Source organism: Neodiprion pinetum, chromosome 4 (genome assembly GCF_021155775.2).
Source record: "Neodiprion pinetum isolate iyNeoPine1 chromosome 4, iyNeoPine1.2, whole genome shotgun sequence".
In the NCBI taxonomy this organism is placed as follows: Eukaryota; Metazoa; Arthropoda; class Insecta; order Hymenoptera; family Diprionidae; genus Neodiprion; species Neodiprion pinetum.
This window is the reverse complement of record NC_060235.2, coordinates 8670813-8688621: the sequence shown is the minus strand read 5'-3', so window position 1 is coordinate 8688621 and position 17809 is coordinate 8670813. Positions and strand designations below refer to the sequence as shown.

Below are 17809 nucleotides of genomic sequence, written 5' to 3'. Positions count from 1 at the left end.
GTTTGGATTTTAGCGAAGAGCGTTGACAAAAAAAAAAAAAAAATAAAAAAAAAACAAGCAAAGTTCAATATCTTCAACGGTTTGAAGCTTTCGACGGATTCAGACTTAAGCGATCGCTTTTTATGGACTTGCAAATCAGAAGATTTGAAAGCTCAAGCTGAGTTCCGAGTCTACGATCTCAGAGCGAAGGACCTATCTGCCATTTTGGGATAGGAATTAGAGGGTAGCCCGTTTTTTGGTCGAGTCCGACCGTGGAGTGATCGATCAATCTTTTCATGCTCTGTTTGCGATGGGTGAAAGTGATGGATTTATCAGTTTGCCCCCGTTGTTTTCAAGCGGTGGCAGAAACAGCAGAAGCAGCAGAGGCAGCGCCGGCAACTCCTCATTACTTATGTATGGATGAAGATTTATCCGCGCATTTTGAGCATTCGTTAGAGGTTTTATCTCACGCGTTCGGCGTGAGTGATTATCGTACGGAACATTCGTAAATTTGTCAAAGCGGTAGAAATGGACGTGAGATTAAACAAAATGATGAAAAATTGGGAACATCCGGGCTTCAAGGGGGCTAATAATTTTCACTCGTAAATATTCTCGCGGGTGGTACGATAAACGCCATAACTCAAACACAGATTCTTTTCTGTCCGATACACTTTCGTATACACAGAGATTGGATTTGTTGAATTTACAAAATATGGCGATAAAAATGTTTCTTTATTTCATAGTTTCACTTGATAATATAAATTCAATACATTTTTTGTTGTGTAGTTGGATAGATGCTCTTACTAATGTGAATAGTCAAATGTTTATTTCGAGTTTTTCGCATCCTGAAGTCATTCCATCGGATGTTCAGTATTCTATCGTAATGTATTGTCAATCCTAGGCTTGAAATAATATTTTAATTCAGTAATGTTGAAGTTAATAGCAATAATATGGCGAATAACTTAAAAATAATTCACTACTAACAACAAATGATTCCGAAAGAGTTGGATTGGCAAAACATGCAAACTTTTATTGCGTTATGAGTTGGAGACTATTCTGAATTAGAAAATAAAGCACTTTTGCCAAATATGCATCGTTACGTAGTTGTTACTAATATCAACCTTATTTGTTTTAAGCAATATCCACTCTCCGGTATTCTATCTGGTTCGAAATCCAGTTCAGTAATCAGACCATAAATAGAAAGATAATCTTGGTCTAGTATTTGCAAGTACTTGTTACAATTGAAACTGCTGATGTTTGCATTCGAACCGGCAAGTTCAATTTAGAAAACAAAAAAAAAAACCTACAACTTGGGCATTTCCACGGCTAAATGCACACCGCTACTGTTGGAAACTAGCAAGAAGAATCGATTGTCTGGAAAGGATCAGTCCAAGAGAGCCCACTATTTCTGTTATTTGCCTAGATACGAATGCAGGCTACAGAATTTATTTTCACGTAACACTCTACGACAGCTGGTCAATTTTCTTCAAAGTTTGATTAATTGAATGAAGCTGAACCAATGGATGAAATGAAATAAAAAATTCATTATATTTTTGCAAATAACTAAGACACAGACTTGCCGATATCGTACGAGGTGCGGTCAATACTCAGTTAGAAAATTCGCATTCAGGGAGACCAAAATCTTGAAAAACGATTCATTTGCTCTCGAGATATCAATCACACACATATATATCTGAAACTGGTCAGAGACGATTCTCTACTCAAAAGGTCGCGGTATAGTGAAAACTCAAGCTTTCATCTTCGGGGTGATTACAACAATTGTCCTGTTAGTCGGACTACAGATCCATATTGTATTGAAAAGTGGACAATAATAAGTACGATAATATTGCACCTGAAGTACAAACAAAATTGAGGTTTACCGATCAAGTTTTGTTTTTTTCAACATCGAGAAGAAGCTTTGGTAAGCCGTACCTAAATCGAAAAGGTGCGTTTGCCAATGCTTGAATTTTCAGACAATTTATTGAGGTGTAATAGGCAGAGTAATTTTCCTACCATTGAAGCTACGGAATTGGGTTGGAAAAAGGTGAGACCATTCAATATACGAATGGTTCGTGAGTCGTTGCGTTCATGGAGTTGAAGACGTTATTATCTACACTCGGAAATAATTTGACCGCAGAAAAGACGGCCGTCGAATAATTATGACGGAGGTTTTGAAAGCGCTGATGAAAAGGGAGGCGATATCGGCCATTTCTTGAGGAGCGAAGAAAGGCCATCGCAAGAGCCCTTGACGAAGGTTCCAAGATTGGTATGATAAGGGCGAAGCCTGAACGCAAGTGCTGCTCTCTGATCTCGGTTCTGAGGTGAGCGAGCAATGAAAAGGTGGCAGTCCTCTCTGTTAATGGGGTTCGAGCCCCTTTACCTCAAACTTGTCTCTTCTCGAAATAGTCGGGGTGCGATTCATCTAACGGTTCCCATAATGCCCGCACCTTCTGGCTCCATTTTATTCGCTAACCTTTGGGAGTTGATGGGCTGACCCACTCACGGGCAGAATCTTGATGGCTTGTTTCTCTCCGTTTCGAGACATTTACTTTGCAGGTACTGTAATCGCCGGTGATATCTATCACGCAACCGCAGGTTCCGGACTCGTGCTCTTTGCCTCGTCACTTTTCACCCGTGGTAGCGATTGCGAAGAAAGTGCTTACAGAGAGCGAGAGAACGTCGCGTTGCCACCGTTTCACCAATTTTCAGCTAATGGCAATAGAGTCATGAACGTGCCCGTGCCAAATGACCTCCGAGTCAAAGCGCCACGTTCTAAGTATGACGGTTCGAACCATTCGACGATCATTATCACCCGAAACAAACTGTACGATAACATTTGATTGGTAACTTGCGGGAGGAGCGATTGATTAACTGATTACGTACTTACAGTGTTCTGGTATTATAAGTAATCACCGTAGTGGGAAATGCATGCTACACTGCAACAAAGATGTATAAAATGAAGTGAAAATAAAATATAAGTAATGATAGTGTGAAAAGTTAGGTGGAAAAGTACTGTATCGCAACGATTTTATATTACTTTGGATACAGTGGTTCGTCAATTAAAGAAGTAAAATGCAGTGAAACACAGAAAATAGCGTTTTACGATGTTCTTTGAAAAATGCGTTGAAATACGTGCACTCCATTTCAAGTCTGAAGCTTGACTGTTTTCATAAGAATAGTGGTTGGTACAGCAACCCAGTCTATTATTGAAGGAGAAGGAGTCGTCCTGACTATTATAAATATAAAATAGACACAAGTATGAAATTGTTTCATGTATCGAAGTATCTGTATGTGGTGTTAAAATGGGCGTTTGGTACTCTCTTCTCTCGAGGAGATTGAGCTGCGGCTCGAAAATGATAAAATCTTCCCAATTCCCGGCGGGACGAAGGATATAGAAGCGGGGATGATACCGATGCCTAAGCCTGTTATCATAAATGGTTTTGGAATATCAAACAGCACAGTATCAACTCAATTTCAGAGATGGGATTTAGCCAGGAATGATGTCACCTTCGGTAACATTAATTCGCACAAGCCACGCGTGGAGATGTAGTAACAGAGACATTGAGACTGCATCGTTTAATGGTGAGAGGGAACGAGAACGAGCGAGAGAGAGAGAGAGAGAGAGAGAGGGAGAGAGAGATACCAAGTGGCGGAGCAATTCCCTTGTTCAAATACTAACTGCATGTCTCGTTGTACAAATCGGAGTACACGACGGAGTTCCGAGCCGTGGTTTATGTGCCGATGGCAAGCTTGCATTTGTGGTTGGGTACGGTAGTCGAAAATCACGGTAAATGGATACGGGAATTAACAGCTTCTGGTTTGAATGACAAAGTTGTCCCTAGTTCCGATCATCTACCAACTCCCGATTTGCAATTGATGTGTAATGCACTGTAACAAACAATACGGATGGGGATGTGCATTACGATACCTTGGACCGGGTTTTTCTATGAACGCAGGTTATGTTGGGTTGAAAACTGTCTGTGTTGCTTTTTTAATGACCTAGAATCGGGATATCCATCTTACTCGGCAGTACAATCAAATCCTTAAGCTGTCTGAGGATATCTGGAGGACGTTTGAAGATAGTTTTATGATTCAATTTATATACTACTGCAGTTCGGAAACACTTTGGCGATTCCCATTGAATATCTGGCGTTCTGAACTGCGAATTTGTGGTCCTTCCAAATATCGAAAGAGAAAAATTGTGAATTGAAGAAGGATTTGGAAAAATTAACATCAGTTAAGTTTCTGGACGGCTTTTTGAGATTTCAGTCAGTGATGAATGGTATCCGTCGTAAAAATCAGCCACCATGATTAACGCCAACTATGGCAGTCAAATTTTGTGGCTTGTTAGCTGAAAAAAAAAAAAAATAAATAAAATGCAAGGTTCAATTAGTAAAAATATAAAAGCAAAAGATTCTTCTTCCACAAAACAGCTCAGTGGTTACTTAAAGATTATCCCGTGGGAGTAAGGAATTTTTTCGACGGAATCGAGAGGTGAAAGATTTAGTTGCAAAAGTTGAGAATGTGTAGATGGATGGGTCTATATTACACACATACATATCGTATAGTCATAACTGTTACATACATGTCTGTATCGAGAGGGAGAAAGGGAGGGGCTCTCTTCTGGACGACCTTTCGACCTTCGGTCGAAACCGCCGCCTCACCATCCTCCTGCCCCTATTCCATCGCCTCGTTCTCTTTCCTATTTTTTTTTTCTCATTCTCGGAATGCTGACACCTGGGGAACCTTAGGAGCGAATTCTTTGGGGTTAGCACTCGATCAATTTCTCTGCTAAGGCTTGCGGGATCTTATTGAGTACCGTGCTCGAATACCACGTTCTATACGAGAAGTTATTCCCAAGTTCGCCGTAGGGTAAAAATTCGTTGAACACTCGCCACGGGGGATCACTGTGGGACGGAGTGTATATCATGTACAGAAAACAAAATTCTCGCAGGAATAAAGTAGAATTTCGATGCCACGTCCGTACTACATTAACGTAGATACGGACTTTGGCCATTTACTCGAATCATTTCACTCTGTAATATCGAAATTATGAACTGACATTGAATCGACTTCAAAGTAATGCATTAATATTGACATTGCGATGAAGAAATTTGAAAGACGTACGCTGGCAAATATTAAAACCAACGAAATTGGTGCAGTTATTGACATTCAAATAACTCTCTTCATCGTAATGTATATTATGATTATGACGTCAATTAAAGCATACCGGGTTAATTGCCAGTTCCGGGACGTCCGGGTTTTCTTCGAGGTTCTCTCTTGCGGATTGGAGACTTCTTTCATTTTTAAAGCATCTGATTGCACGGAAAGGGTGGCAGTTGCTTTAACGTGGAACGTACCACCTCAGGGGTTAATTATAACCTGGCAAATACGCCTCAACATTCCGGAGGTGTAAGTTATGGAGACAAAGGCAATCCCGGTGTATTTAGTCCCGGTGTATATTATTATCGCGTATGAGTCAGACTCGTTCAGACCCACAGGATCCGGTGAAATACAAGAAACCTGAGCCGCTTCAGATTACGAACATTTCCTTGACGGGTACACAAAACGCAGAAATGTTGATAAATTCATCACCCTCCTAAGTCCTCTAAAGCCCGGTATATACTTCAACTGTTTACTGATGTAAGACTTCGGTTGCCTTTCGAGTTTTAGGCAGAAGTGGAACAAACTTCCAAGTTTTCAACGGTTAATTACATAACCAAACGAGAAAACTACCATTATAAGATTTGCATAAAATCCACGGACTGATTCGCGTCTCCAAGCACAGTCTCCAACAGGCATTCCACAATGTCAAATACCCCTCTCCATAAAGTAAACGATCAGGTTACTGAAAAGTAAGTATTCAATCATGTTTCCAATTAGTTGACTGAAACTCGGGATTGAATGATGAACATATTTAATTGCGACTTAACTTTCGTTTAATTAATTCATAGTCGGTAACAGCCCTCCTCTACAGCTTTCTGCAGTGAATATACAAAGCTGAAACGTGTCAAGGAATTATTCGGATGAATGTAACTTACCTCATTCGAGCTTATAGCAAGCCTAACGCGGTGCGGGGAACGAGTAAGATCAGGGTGCAAGAAGTGGATGGATTGAATAGCGTCAATGGTGTGCTCACGGTTTTTCGGAATCCGCTCAATTTATTCGCTGCATGAAGGCTGTCTTTGAGTACGACTTGTGTACAGTTCCGAAGACGTTGAGACGACCTTTGACAGGCTTTTGGGTTCAGAAATAAGCGGCTTTGCGTAACCAAGTCTCGAAAGATCCCGAGATCATGTTGGTTGCTGCGTCAACTTGCAGATATTTAACAGAAATGAAAAATGTCAAGAGAAAAAAAAAACAGGAACGTCTCGTTGAAAATTCCATCAGCCGAATTGTACGGGATTTCTTTAATGATCCGGTCGTTTTTCAGCACGGTTTTCTTTCACACCATCTCTTTAGCACTCTCAGATTCTTTTTCAGTCTGGTTAAATAAAGGCGTTATCCGTTAACGGCTTTCCATCGATGTTATCGGCTTTCTGTTTAAAAGAGCTTAAGCTCCCAGGCGACCCCCACGTTTTTTATTTTCCTTTATCCGTCACGTTTTAAACCCCGCCTCAATTATACGCGTAGCGTAGACCGGGGAAACAACAGCGTAAAAATGGAAGTACTAAGCCTCCGGAAAATGTATAAAATGAACAAAACGAGAAATGGGATTGACAAAAAAAAACATAAAAATGTCACGATATCGATAAATATTTCCTTGATTTAGCGGAAACTCATTGCGGGGATCCTGAAACTGAATAGCGGATAAACGAGGTTCTGCGCAAATGTTGGAGCGAGCAAACAATGCACTTTGGATAATGATGGCAACCCCAACCTCTGCAACTGTTAAATTCTCGTGAGCTGTGAACAGTTTCATTGCAACCAAAACCGAAGTTCCAATATTTACAGCACGTGACAAGCACTCCAGTGATCCGAGAGAGATGATTTACTGAAATTGTATATCGATGAAACGCTTGGCTGAGCACGTTTCATTACAATTTCGCATGAACATAATGATGTGTAGATAGCTGTCAAAATGGATCCTCGCGAAAACATCAATTTTTAAATATAAATCATATAATTGATTTGCGATACCGCAAAAAAATATGTTGGCTTATTATTGGTTGTAATCATGATTCACGAGCGAAATTCAAGCATTTCGTCTTAATTCTGAAGTTCATCTCAACGAAGCGATTTTTGTGACAGTTTAAATTTCCTCGAATACATCGTTCTGTCGACAATGTAAGGGATTTTGGCTAACGCAAAATATTAAAAATGCTTTTTGCACTGGAGCTTTTTCGGATTAAAAAAACTCAATAAAATCACATAAACCTTCTTAAAAGGTTTGAAATCTGCATCGATGCCAACACACGTGGGTCGGTAAGATTGGATAAACAGTGGATTAGGTACGAATATTTATTACAATCCAGTGACGATGAAGAAACCAACCCAGTGATATAATAAGTAACACGTGTTTAAACCCGTAAATTTTTTCTTTGGATTGTAACTTAAAGACAATATCTTCATACTTCCTTTGCCAATATACATGACATTAAAATCACATGAGATATTTTGGTGAGTGCATAAAATTGTGATTCATACAAAATTGTTACAAAAAACAATCCTATTATGAATGTCAAATATTCGCGCCTATTAGAAAGTAACTGCGATAAAGTATAGAGCGCGATAAAGTCTCGTAAAGTGAGAATGCGCGATTAGTGAATTCAAAAAAGTTAGGAGGGCATTGTAAAACGGAGGTTCAGAAGAAAAAGAAGTGTGAAATAAAGAACTAAAGATTTTAAAAATTGAAACTGACGATAAGTGTTCGTTGAGAAGAAGTCACCCTCTTACTGTTAACGAGATAAACATACTAAATCAGTATGCACAAGATTAGAGTGAGCCAGGTGAATCAGATGAAAATCTGCATCACTCGGTAATCCAAAACAAGTTTTTAGATGTTTCAGTGTGACGGTGACAAGAGGATAAGCTGAGCGTTTGATGTTGACATAAAGCCCAAAATCTGTGCTCAGCACACATCTTCATTGAGAAGCGGCGCACAAGTTGTACGTTGAGTGGGTGGAAATTTACACATGGCAGTTTAAACGAAATATATTTACAGTAGGTTATATTTCTACCCCTGTTTTATTGCTTGTACTTTTTTGCTTTGTTCTTTGAAGTTGGTTTTTCCATTTAGCCGTTTCTTTGTGTTCTCCTGTGCATGAAATTCTGACCAATCTTCTACATGTTTTGTCAAACTGTTTCTTTAATCAATATCATTTACCTTTGAGTTGATACGAATACGTTACGAAGAGTAAATCGAATTTTGCCGAACGAGTAAGATCGAAACGTGTTATTTCAAGTTATTGTGAATAAGATTCTTACGCTGACGTTTTTTTTAATACTCTTTTCCTACGAAACGTTCGGTTTTTCAAAAAACTGGCACTTCGAAAGTGAAACTTCAGCTATTTATATGCTCAAATATTCATATACATATAAGTGACGAATTTTTAGTGCAGGTGGTAGTCTCAACAGAACATATTGTGATGTAATCATTACGACGGTATCAATATTTTGTTTAGAAGTCAGAAATCAATTGGCGTCCCTGATTATGTTGTCAGATAAATATATCAGCTGATTGCGAAGAAACGAGAACACTCAGATAATCCATAAAGACCGTAAAATTGGTAATGTAGGACATTATTTTTTAGAATGAAGCACTATGTTGTAAGTGAATCAGGACAGTTTTTCGATATTTCTATAATTTTATAATCGATTGTCTGTTGAGTCAAAATCCTAGCACAAATTGAATTTGTTTCATATATAGACAGTCAGAATATTCAAAAGTGGAATTGATAAAAACGGAGGTTTTCTGAAAATCATGTTAGTAAAATTATCTCTGAATATGAATTCTAATACTTCGTTTTCAGGAATTTTTTTCACATTTTTTGGACCATACGGGCGAATATCGGTATAAATGGTATCTGTAATCAAGTACTATTGTTTCCCTCGTTTCTACAGGCAATCAGAATTCATCAAAACCTTTGGAAATAACAATATGCGTTGTCCTCAACGCGTGTGCTGTGCTAATAACTCATAGACGCCAAAGAGGTTAAGGTTCTAGAAATGGATGATCCATTATTTGATTTGCACATTATGATTGTTTTGAATTACAAAGGAATTCCTAACCTCTTAGCATACAATCAGCCCGATAATGGCGACGTGACGCCCTTCCAGCGGCACCAGTGGTGAGTGGTCAAGGGCTGGAATGACGTGTGTAGTGATAAAAGGGGGACTCGCACGCAAGACATTGACTGGATAAGCACTTCCGATTGCCTCAAGTGTACAATACGTAATCTGCGGCAGGAAAGGAATAATTCTCAATGACGTAATTGCGTATGGTGATTTAGATTCAGGATTTGACCGATATCACGGTATTCTAATTGTACGCAGTAAAATTATTCTGCAACTGCTGAGCATACTCATTGCACGTAGGAAATTGGGTGTGTTACCGTTGTTTAGTTGACAAGGTTCGTCAACAGTGACACGCTACATAGACAACGTTTGGCATTGTCAAAAAATACCGTCGTTTGGATAAATAACGAATAAAACAGATAAATGGGAGTAATCTTCGATTTCCGAGGTACGTCTGAAGGCGTGTTATCGCTACTTAAGAACAGAAAAAACAGAAATGAATTATCAGTATATATTACACTACGTACTGGATAATATGAAGACGAATGACTTTTTTTGATATCAACAAAAAATTTTTGACCTGTCATAAACATTTTTTTACTTCAAGTCCAAGTGCATATAACTCGATTCAGAGCAGTGGGCAATACTGTTGATATCGTGCAGGTAGAAGTTATAACGTTATATATTGTGCTGGTTGGTGTTCTCACTTGCAATCCAGGGACTGAAGTGGTCTCGGATAAAAATTAGTGGAAAACCTCTGTCTTCTATCAGATATACCCAAGAAGTTTCAAGGAAAGCGATGGAGACGGCGTTGGAGACGTGAACGGAATCACGAGTAAGTTGGAGCATCCGGTAGACTCAGGTATCGACGCTTTTTGGATATCTCGAATTTACTCGAGTCCAATGGTGGACTTGGGCTATGACATATCAAACTTCACAGACATTGATCCAATATTCGGTATTCTCGATGACTTTGGAAAACTGGTTCTAAGAGTGAAACAGCTTGATCTTAAAGTGATTATCGATTTTGTATCAAATCACAGTTTCGATCGGCACGAGTCGTTCCGGGACGACCCGTACACCAATTACTACATCTGGCAAAACATGACATATGAAAGTGGGTTCAATATTTGAATGAAAACGTCCGAATAACTGACTTAGAGTCTTTTACAGATCTGATTGGGAATGGAACGAGGAAAGGGGCCAGTACTACTTTTATCAGTTTATCAAAGCTCAGCCTGACCTCGACTACAGAAACATTTTGTTGGTGGAAAAGATGGAGGACGTTTTTGCATTTTGGTTGAACCGAGACATTGACGGTTTTCGGATTGACGCTATTAACGGATTGATAGAGGATGAAGAATTTGAAAATGAATCTTGGTCCAACAACTCGGAGTTCCAGAAGGCCATTACGACTTTCTTGATAATATTTTCATCAAGGATCAGCCTCAGACTTACCATGTTTTGCGGTGTTGGAGAAACCTTGTTGACAAATATTCTACATAAACGAATTACCAGAACGAAGATCATCATGAATGAGGCTATTGCCAGCATAAATCTCAGTATGATTTACTATACTTATGGTTTTGCCGTCTCGTTCATTTTCTATTTTATCAGTGACGCTCGGAATGGTTCAGCGGCTGAGGAACTGAAAATTATATTTGACAATTGGATTAATAATATGCTAAAACATCTACAAAACAACTACGCCACGAATTGGGTTGTAAGTAACCACGATCAGCCCATGATCGCCTTAAGATGCGGCGTTCGTCGCATGAATCAAATATCGATTCTGTGCCTGACTCTATCTGGAATCGCTGTTACGTACTATGCATGATCAGCACCTAAATGTCCTGGGAAAATACCGTTGACCCTACCGGTTACAGTACTGCCAAGGAACGGTATAAGCCGTACTCTCGAGATCCAGCTAGGACTCCCTATCAGTGGGATGGCACGACGAGCGCTGGCTTCTCTTAAAATTTAACAACGTCACATCCGCGAATGAAAACTACAAAACATTAAATCTTACCGCACAGAAGACAGTAAGCCACTCCCATTATCGTGTGTACCATGCGATTGATGGTTGTTCGAAAATTACCTATACTCAGGAGGGGAGCCTTGGACGTAAAAGTTCTCACTGGAGACATCATAGTTGTTGTGCGATCCATCACTGGAGTTTCTCCAATACATGCTCTGATCAATTGCGGAGAAATTGATCGGGTTGTTAATGCCGCAGCCAGCACGGTAAACCTAATCGAAATTATGAAAACCTAATCCAATATTACTCCAAGCACGACAATGACTAGAACGGGAAATTCGATTGTCTGGTGCCGCTATCGTGGTACTGACATCCCAAGAGTTGTATTATATCATGAAACCTTGAAGTGGAGCCAACAATTTTACTATTTACTTCGTTATTTATTATTAGCACTTATCGTTGAAAGTGATAAATTGCTTTGTGCAATAAAAAGCGTATTAATTACAGTATATTTCAAGGGGTAAATATAGTTCGTGTTGCTCCACTTGACCCTACAATTACTTATTCCTATACTTGTGTTGAGCAGAACGAGGAGGAAAAAAATACATTTTTCGGTTATTTAATCTATTTCGTTGTTCGTGCTATATTTCTCGAACAATTCAGGCCAGATCATGTTCGATCTCAACTCGAATTAAACACTATAAAATTTACAATGATAGAACCATCTTTTCCTCTTCAAGAGTTGTTATGCAGCAGATTATTAAAGTTTCTTTCTGCAGGGTAATTTGCAGTGATGATATTTTTCAGCCAGCTGCTATGTCTCAGTAATTCACTTTTATGCATTATTTGGTCATGACGAATTTTTGTAGCCCTTTCGTAAATGAGGAACGGGCAGTATCGAATGACCATAAAACTAACGATAATGTTTGTGTATGGTTTGCTATCTTTTCATATCCAAGACAATATTTCTGCTCATGTGTCTCGGGGGAGGTAAATTTCCCAGTTTTTACTACTCGTTATGACGTACTCCAGTCGTTGTCCAGGATCGCAATCCTGTCATAGCACAAGTGAAGCAGAGTAAGTCGCCAGTAATCATTGAAGTGAGATCGTATTAGCAATAAGTATGTAAGCATGTGTCAACACGGTTGGAAGAATCGTCGAAACAGCCTACATGCACATGAAGGAGTTTGTCGTGTTAAAAGATCACTAAATATGTACGTTTACACCAAAGAAGTGGTGTAAAATACCATACCAAGACTTTTGTTGATTACCTGTTGAGTTTGCGAAAGGTATTGATTACAATTATCAATATTTGTGCCATAGTTGATAAGACAACGTAGACTACACCTCTTGGACACAAGATTATAAATCTTTTTTTTTTGCAACGGTACGATTTTATCACCTCCTGAGTATATAATAGTTGGATTCGTAGTATTAAGAAACATTGTCAACGTCATGCTGTCCCAACTACCGATATTATCCATCGGGCTGGCGAGCAAAAAAAGATTGGTGGAAAACTACTGTCTTCTATTCAATCTACCCTAGAAGCGTTGAGAACAGTAATGGGGATGGTGTTAAAGACTTGAATGGCGTCACAAGTAAACTCGATTAGATGTTTAATACGGGTGTCGGCGCGTTTTGGATAGCTCCAATTTACCCGAGCCCAATGGCTGACTTTGGTTACGACATAGCAGACTTCGTGAATATCGATCCAGAGTTCGGGACCTTGGACGACTTTGACAATCTTGTTGCAAAGGCGAAGGAGCTTAACCTCAAAGTTATTCTTGACTTTGTGCCAAATCACAGCTCTGACGAGCACGAGTGGTTCTAGAAAAGCATTCGTCGCGAGGATCCTTACACGAATTACTACGTTTGGCATGACGCAATATGCGAAACAGGAACCAGCATTTACCAACCTCCGAATAATTGGATCAGTGCCTTTCAAGGATCCGCATGGGAATGGAACGATCAGCGAGGTCAGTACTACTTTCACCAGGTTCTAAAGGGCCAGTCCGATCTCCGCTGCAGAGATGAGGAAAGAAATGAAAAATGTCCTCACCTGTTGGTTAAAAAGAGGCGTCGATGGATTTTACATAGATGCTGTTCCTGTTCTGATAGAGGAAGCCGAGTTCAAAGATGAACCCCTGTCAAAAAACCATGAATCAGCCTGAAACCTACCACATTATCCAGTCATGGAGAGACCTTCTTGATAAATATTCCACGGAAACGAAAACTGACACGAAAGTCATCATGACCGAAGCCTACGCAGCCACAGATCTCGTAATGAATTACTATACTCACGATTCCAATGTTCCATTTAATTTATTCTTCATTACAGATGCCAGAAGTGGTTCAACCGCTCATGAACTGAAAACCGTAATTGACAACTGGATGAACAATATGCCTACCAACTACGTGGACAACTGAGTGATGGACAATCATGATCAGTGCAGAGTCACGTCAAGGTACGGCACCGATTGCGAGGACCAAGTGTCAATTCTGTGTCTAATTCTTCCTGGGATCGGTGTAACTTATAATGGAGATGAAATTGGCATAGTCGGTACCGAAATATCCCACGGCCTGCAATATAACACTATAAGCAGTAGACTCGGGATTCAGCGAGGATCCCTATTAATGGAACAGTACGACGAGTGCCGGGTTCTTTACCAACCTGCAAACCTGGCTTCCGGTCAATGAGAACTACATAACTCTCCCACTATCATGTCCACCAGGCTATGACTGCTCTCCGATAGTTACCCATACCCAGGAGAGGATCCTTGGACGTGAAAGTGCTCGCTGGTAACGTCCTCGTTATTGTGCGACGGTAACCGGTGCCTCGACAATCGTTGCTATTGTCAATTTCGCTGAAACTAACGAGATTGTGAATGCTTCATCAAGCACGGGCTGTTTGTCACAAATGACTGTCTATACGTCAAGTGTTTCCTCCAACATTACTCCGGGAACCAGAGTCGCAACCTCAAAACATTGAACTTCATGGTGCCGCTACTGTAGTACTAACATTTAATTGATTGTACGCTATCGTTAAGACCTCGAAACAAAGCCTGGTAAATATGTTTTAGTGAAATAGACTTTTCAGTTGAGAGAAATTGATATCTCATCATTAGCTTTGTTAATTGATTCCCATTCGGCTTGCAGCTGGCTTGTTTGTGGACACACGAAATAGTAGCGCTCATCATAAATGGGAGTTCGTTCACTTATCCCAAAAGCTATTCACGTCAGGCTTAAATTAATTGCGTACAGAATATGTACAGAAATATAGGTATGTAACAGGTACAGAAAGCCATGTTTTCAAAGTAATGAATTTTGCTTTGAGTTTACGATCGTTAATTCTAACAGCAGAGCAATATGTACATCATTAAAGCAGAAATGTCAATCACCTCCGTTTTCATAAATTCCATTTAAGGTTGAGTAAATCCATTTTGAATATAGCGGAATTGAAACTTATTTATTTCCAAATGACGATGGTGGGAATAATCTCCTTTATTTGGGTAGCAGAAAATTGAGAGAACAAAAATGATACTGAATTCTTAGTAGTTAGGTACGCCTTTGCGTAACATATTGGCAGTTGACACAGTGATACGAGCAAATATAAGTTGTCCTTAGCTTCGGTTTTACAAGAACTCATAATTTTTATGGCATTTTTTTCACTTTGTACAAATATAGATTATACAAAGATACTATACAATAATCGTAAGTGATTGATTTCGATCAGTGAGCTAGAGAAATTATCAGCGTACATCGATTCAGGCAATTAAAAATAACCGGGTTGATTACAGGGTAGCTGTTTGTTTCACTGATAGTTTGATAATTATCACACTAAAGCCCTTGTATTTACCCTCCAATCAATTTTTTTAGCAGCATTTGTGCACATTGATCCACACATCGGCTGGTCAAACAATGCGGGTTGTGCTGAACAATTTGAAAACATCTAGCATACGTCTGCAGAGCTTGGTTGATAATAATTATTTGCATATGTACATGCGTCGAAATGCCCGTGTGTTTACCTGTAGTATAGGTAACGTTATACCTAAGCTTAAAGGCAAATAGCGGAAAATTAAAATCGAAAGGAATTCAAGGTTGTTTCTCTACGATCGAAAAATGGCTTTCAACGGAAGCAACAAGGTCGTGAGTTGGTAATAAAAAGTATTCCAAGTATGTGAGGACTGGAATGTTTAATTTATAAAGTATAAAATTTTTGTACATTTAATCTCTTACGAATAATTTGCTCACCAGCACCTTGGGAATTAGGAGAAAAAAATGTAACCAACCACTTGAATACTGTTTGTACCATGCCAAGAAATGAAAACAAATAATCATATGTTCGTGGAGATGACTGTCAAATGTGATAGGGTATATCTTATGGGATGTCGCTCGCAAATCTATACGGTAAGAGGTCAATGCCAGAATTAAGATTTTCTTTCTGAAAAAGGAAAAAACTGCGGCTTGAGAACAATACACTGTACCTACGAAGCAATGTTAAAAAAAAAGAAACGTGAGATGGAGCGTAACATGACCTGCAATTTTTATAAGTTTGATTTATCTGAAAGTATGAATGATTTTTTGACATTCCCCGAAAGATAATATTGGTCTTGGAATTGCCGTAGGTATATTGATTCCTAGCTCTGTCTCGTATAGGTGGAATATTTTGCGTTATTGCAGATATAAGATGACTACAGAAATTTCTTAGATTCAAGAAAATACAACTGCTACTCTACAAGTACTTTCGCCTGTTCAACCGTGGACGTAAAAAAATTATTCATTTCAACCTTCTCAGCATCAATTCATGGTCGATTAATGTGAAAGAAATTCTATAGTTTATCGTTTTTTACGCAATGAACAAGTACTTGATAATAATCTGAAATAATTCAGGTAATGTACCTCAACACGAAAAAGTAAACTATGCTGTAAACAATGCGATTTACGCGAAAATTCGTAGATTTTATCATTTTTACCTGTAACAAAACTGGTTGAATACGAAACGTGAAACATGCATGTATGTTACGTTCGTTGTGCATCGTAATGTTTCATGTGCCATAATTCTCGTGCATTGATTGAAACTTGAATTGGATATTGTGAACCATAGCATTTGAGTGTCACAGAAGATGAGTAGTGTTTCAATAAGCCGTGTGTTGAGATTTTAATTCTGGGAAACATATTTTCTGTGTAACCAATTCCTATAATCACTGCTCTTGTGGAACACTAAAATTGGTAACCTAATACTATCAAAGATATTGTGCAACGGCTTATATTAACTAAATTGGTAAATATATACCTAACAAAGGGCAGATTCTAGTTACATAAAACCATAGTATTCCATCGCAAGTATTTCAGTATCACGGTGATGGAAGAATTGAGTAATTTTACTGTAACACAATATCGGTGCACTTAGAGGAGTGAAATTTCCTCACGCGAGACCGGTATTTATTCTAAAAATTGATCGGCCGGTACTTAGGTTTGTGTGCATATGTGTGTTACACATTTTTGAAATCATATGTTGACACAGATTCGCTTACACAAGCTTGGAAGAATTTAACTAAACATAATATCCCAGCAGGTCCACTATGTTTTATTTGTTACATTTCTGTTGGGGAATATGGCTAAAATTTTTGTAATCTTAACGTCTAAATTGTCACATCAACGTTCAATTTATAATTTTTACTTTTTTTTTACATAGTTGTACACTAAAAAATTGTTAAATCTACCCAAAAGTTTTAGTGGACCGTCTGGGACATTTTTCTTAGAACCATGTATATTCTATATACTCAACATTATCTCTCAACGAGTATCATCCACTGAATCCAATCCTCCAATCCTAATTGTTAACAAGGTATGCCTAATCTTACTGCCCCAGTTGGTTCCACTACTTTCCTATTATTTGGATCCCCAACGAAACAGTATTTTATCACTAAACGTTTTGCTCGATGTTATAATTTTCAGCTTTCATACGGCTGAAGGTAACTTTTATTGCCTTTTTGAACGGCGTTAAGATTCCTTTGGTTCTCATTAAACCCTTCCAGCAGCCTTCGACTCTGTACTGCTTCGCGACATGACTTTGCTCAAGCTATGAATTCTACCTCCGTGGATAAAAGAGCTACAAGGGTTTGTTTCCGGCACGCGGATCTGATTGTGCCTCTGCAGAATTTGAACACGTAACACCTATTTGACTTCCTGCCGCGTAGCTTATCAACCCAGCTTCCTTGTTCATTATTGTTCAACTTTAGTGTGTACTCTATCGCCTCTTTCAAGTATCTTGCAACTCTTCTCGCCTTAGTTCAGTCTACCACGACACACTCAACACAGTGGATGCAGTAATGTGTTTGCTCATGATTGCTATTGCTGCTGCAATATCCGGTCACGTATTTGTAGCACCGTAAATTAACGGTCATATTAATTTTTGGTAATATTTCATTCTTTTCGATAACTAGAGCCCTCGAGAATAGATATCAAAGTGAAATTAGCATACTGTCAAATCTGCAGAAGTACGTTTCTTCGAATGACACATAGTTACATATGAAAATTCCTTTCCGGACTACTCAATTATACGTGAACTTCAAAGTTTATCAGCGCTCGTAATTCTGTTGTAGCGTGATGAGT

At 38.9% G+C, this 17809-nt stretch overlaps 1 protein-coding gene and 2 pseudogenes across 7 annotated transcripts in view; 2 read left to right on the top strand and 1 right to left on the bottom strand.

Moving 5' to 3' along the window:
• The window catches only part of LOC124216388 (protein artichoke), a 268737-nt gene that overhangs the window by 72598 nt on the left and 178330 nt on the right, over window positions 1-17809 (bottom strand). Inside the window, exon 3 of one of the 7 annotated variants that reach the window (XM_046620862.2) lies at window positions 2867-2915. The exons of the other annotated variants lie outside the window; for them this stretch is intronic. The gene's annotated coding sequence lies outside the window, so the exon portion shown is untranslated. The remainder of the gene's footprint in view (window positions 1-2866; window positions 2916-17809) is intronic. 7 annotated transcript variants of the gene reach the window in all.
• On the top strand, window positions 9148-11193 carry LOC124217209 (maltase 1-like; annotated as a pseudogene).
• Window positions 11287-13365, top strand: LOC124217210 (maltase 1-like; annotated as a pseudogene).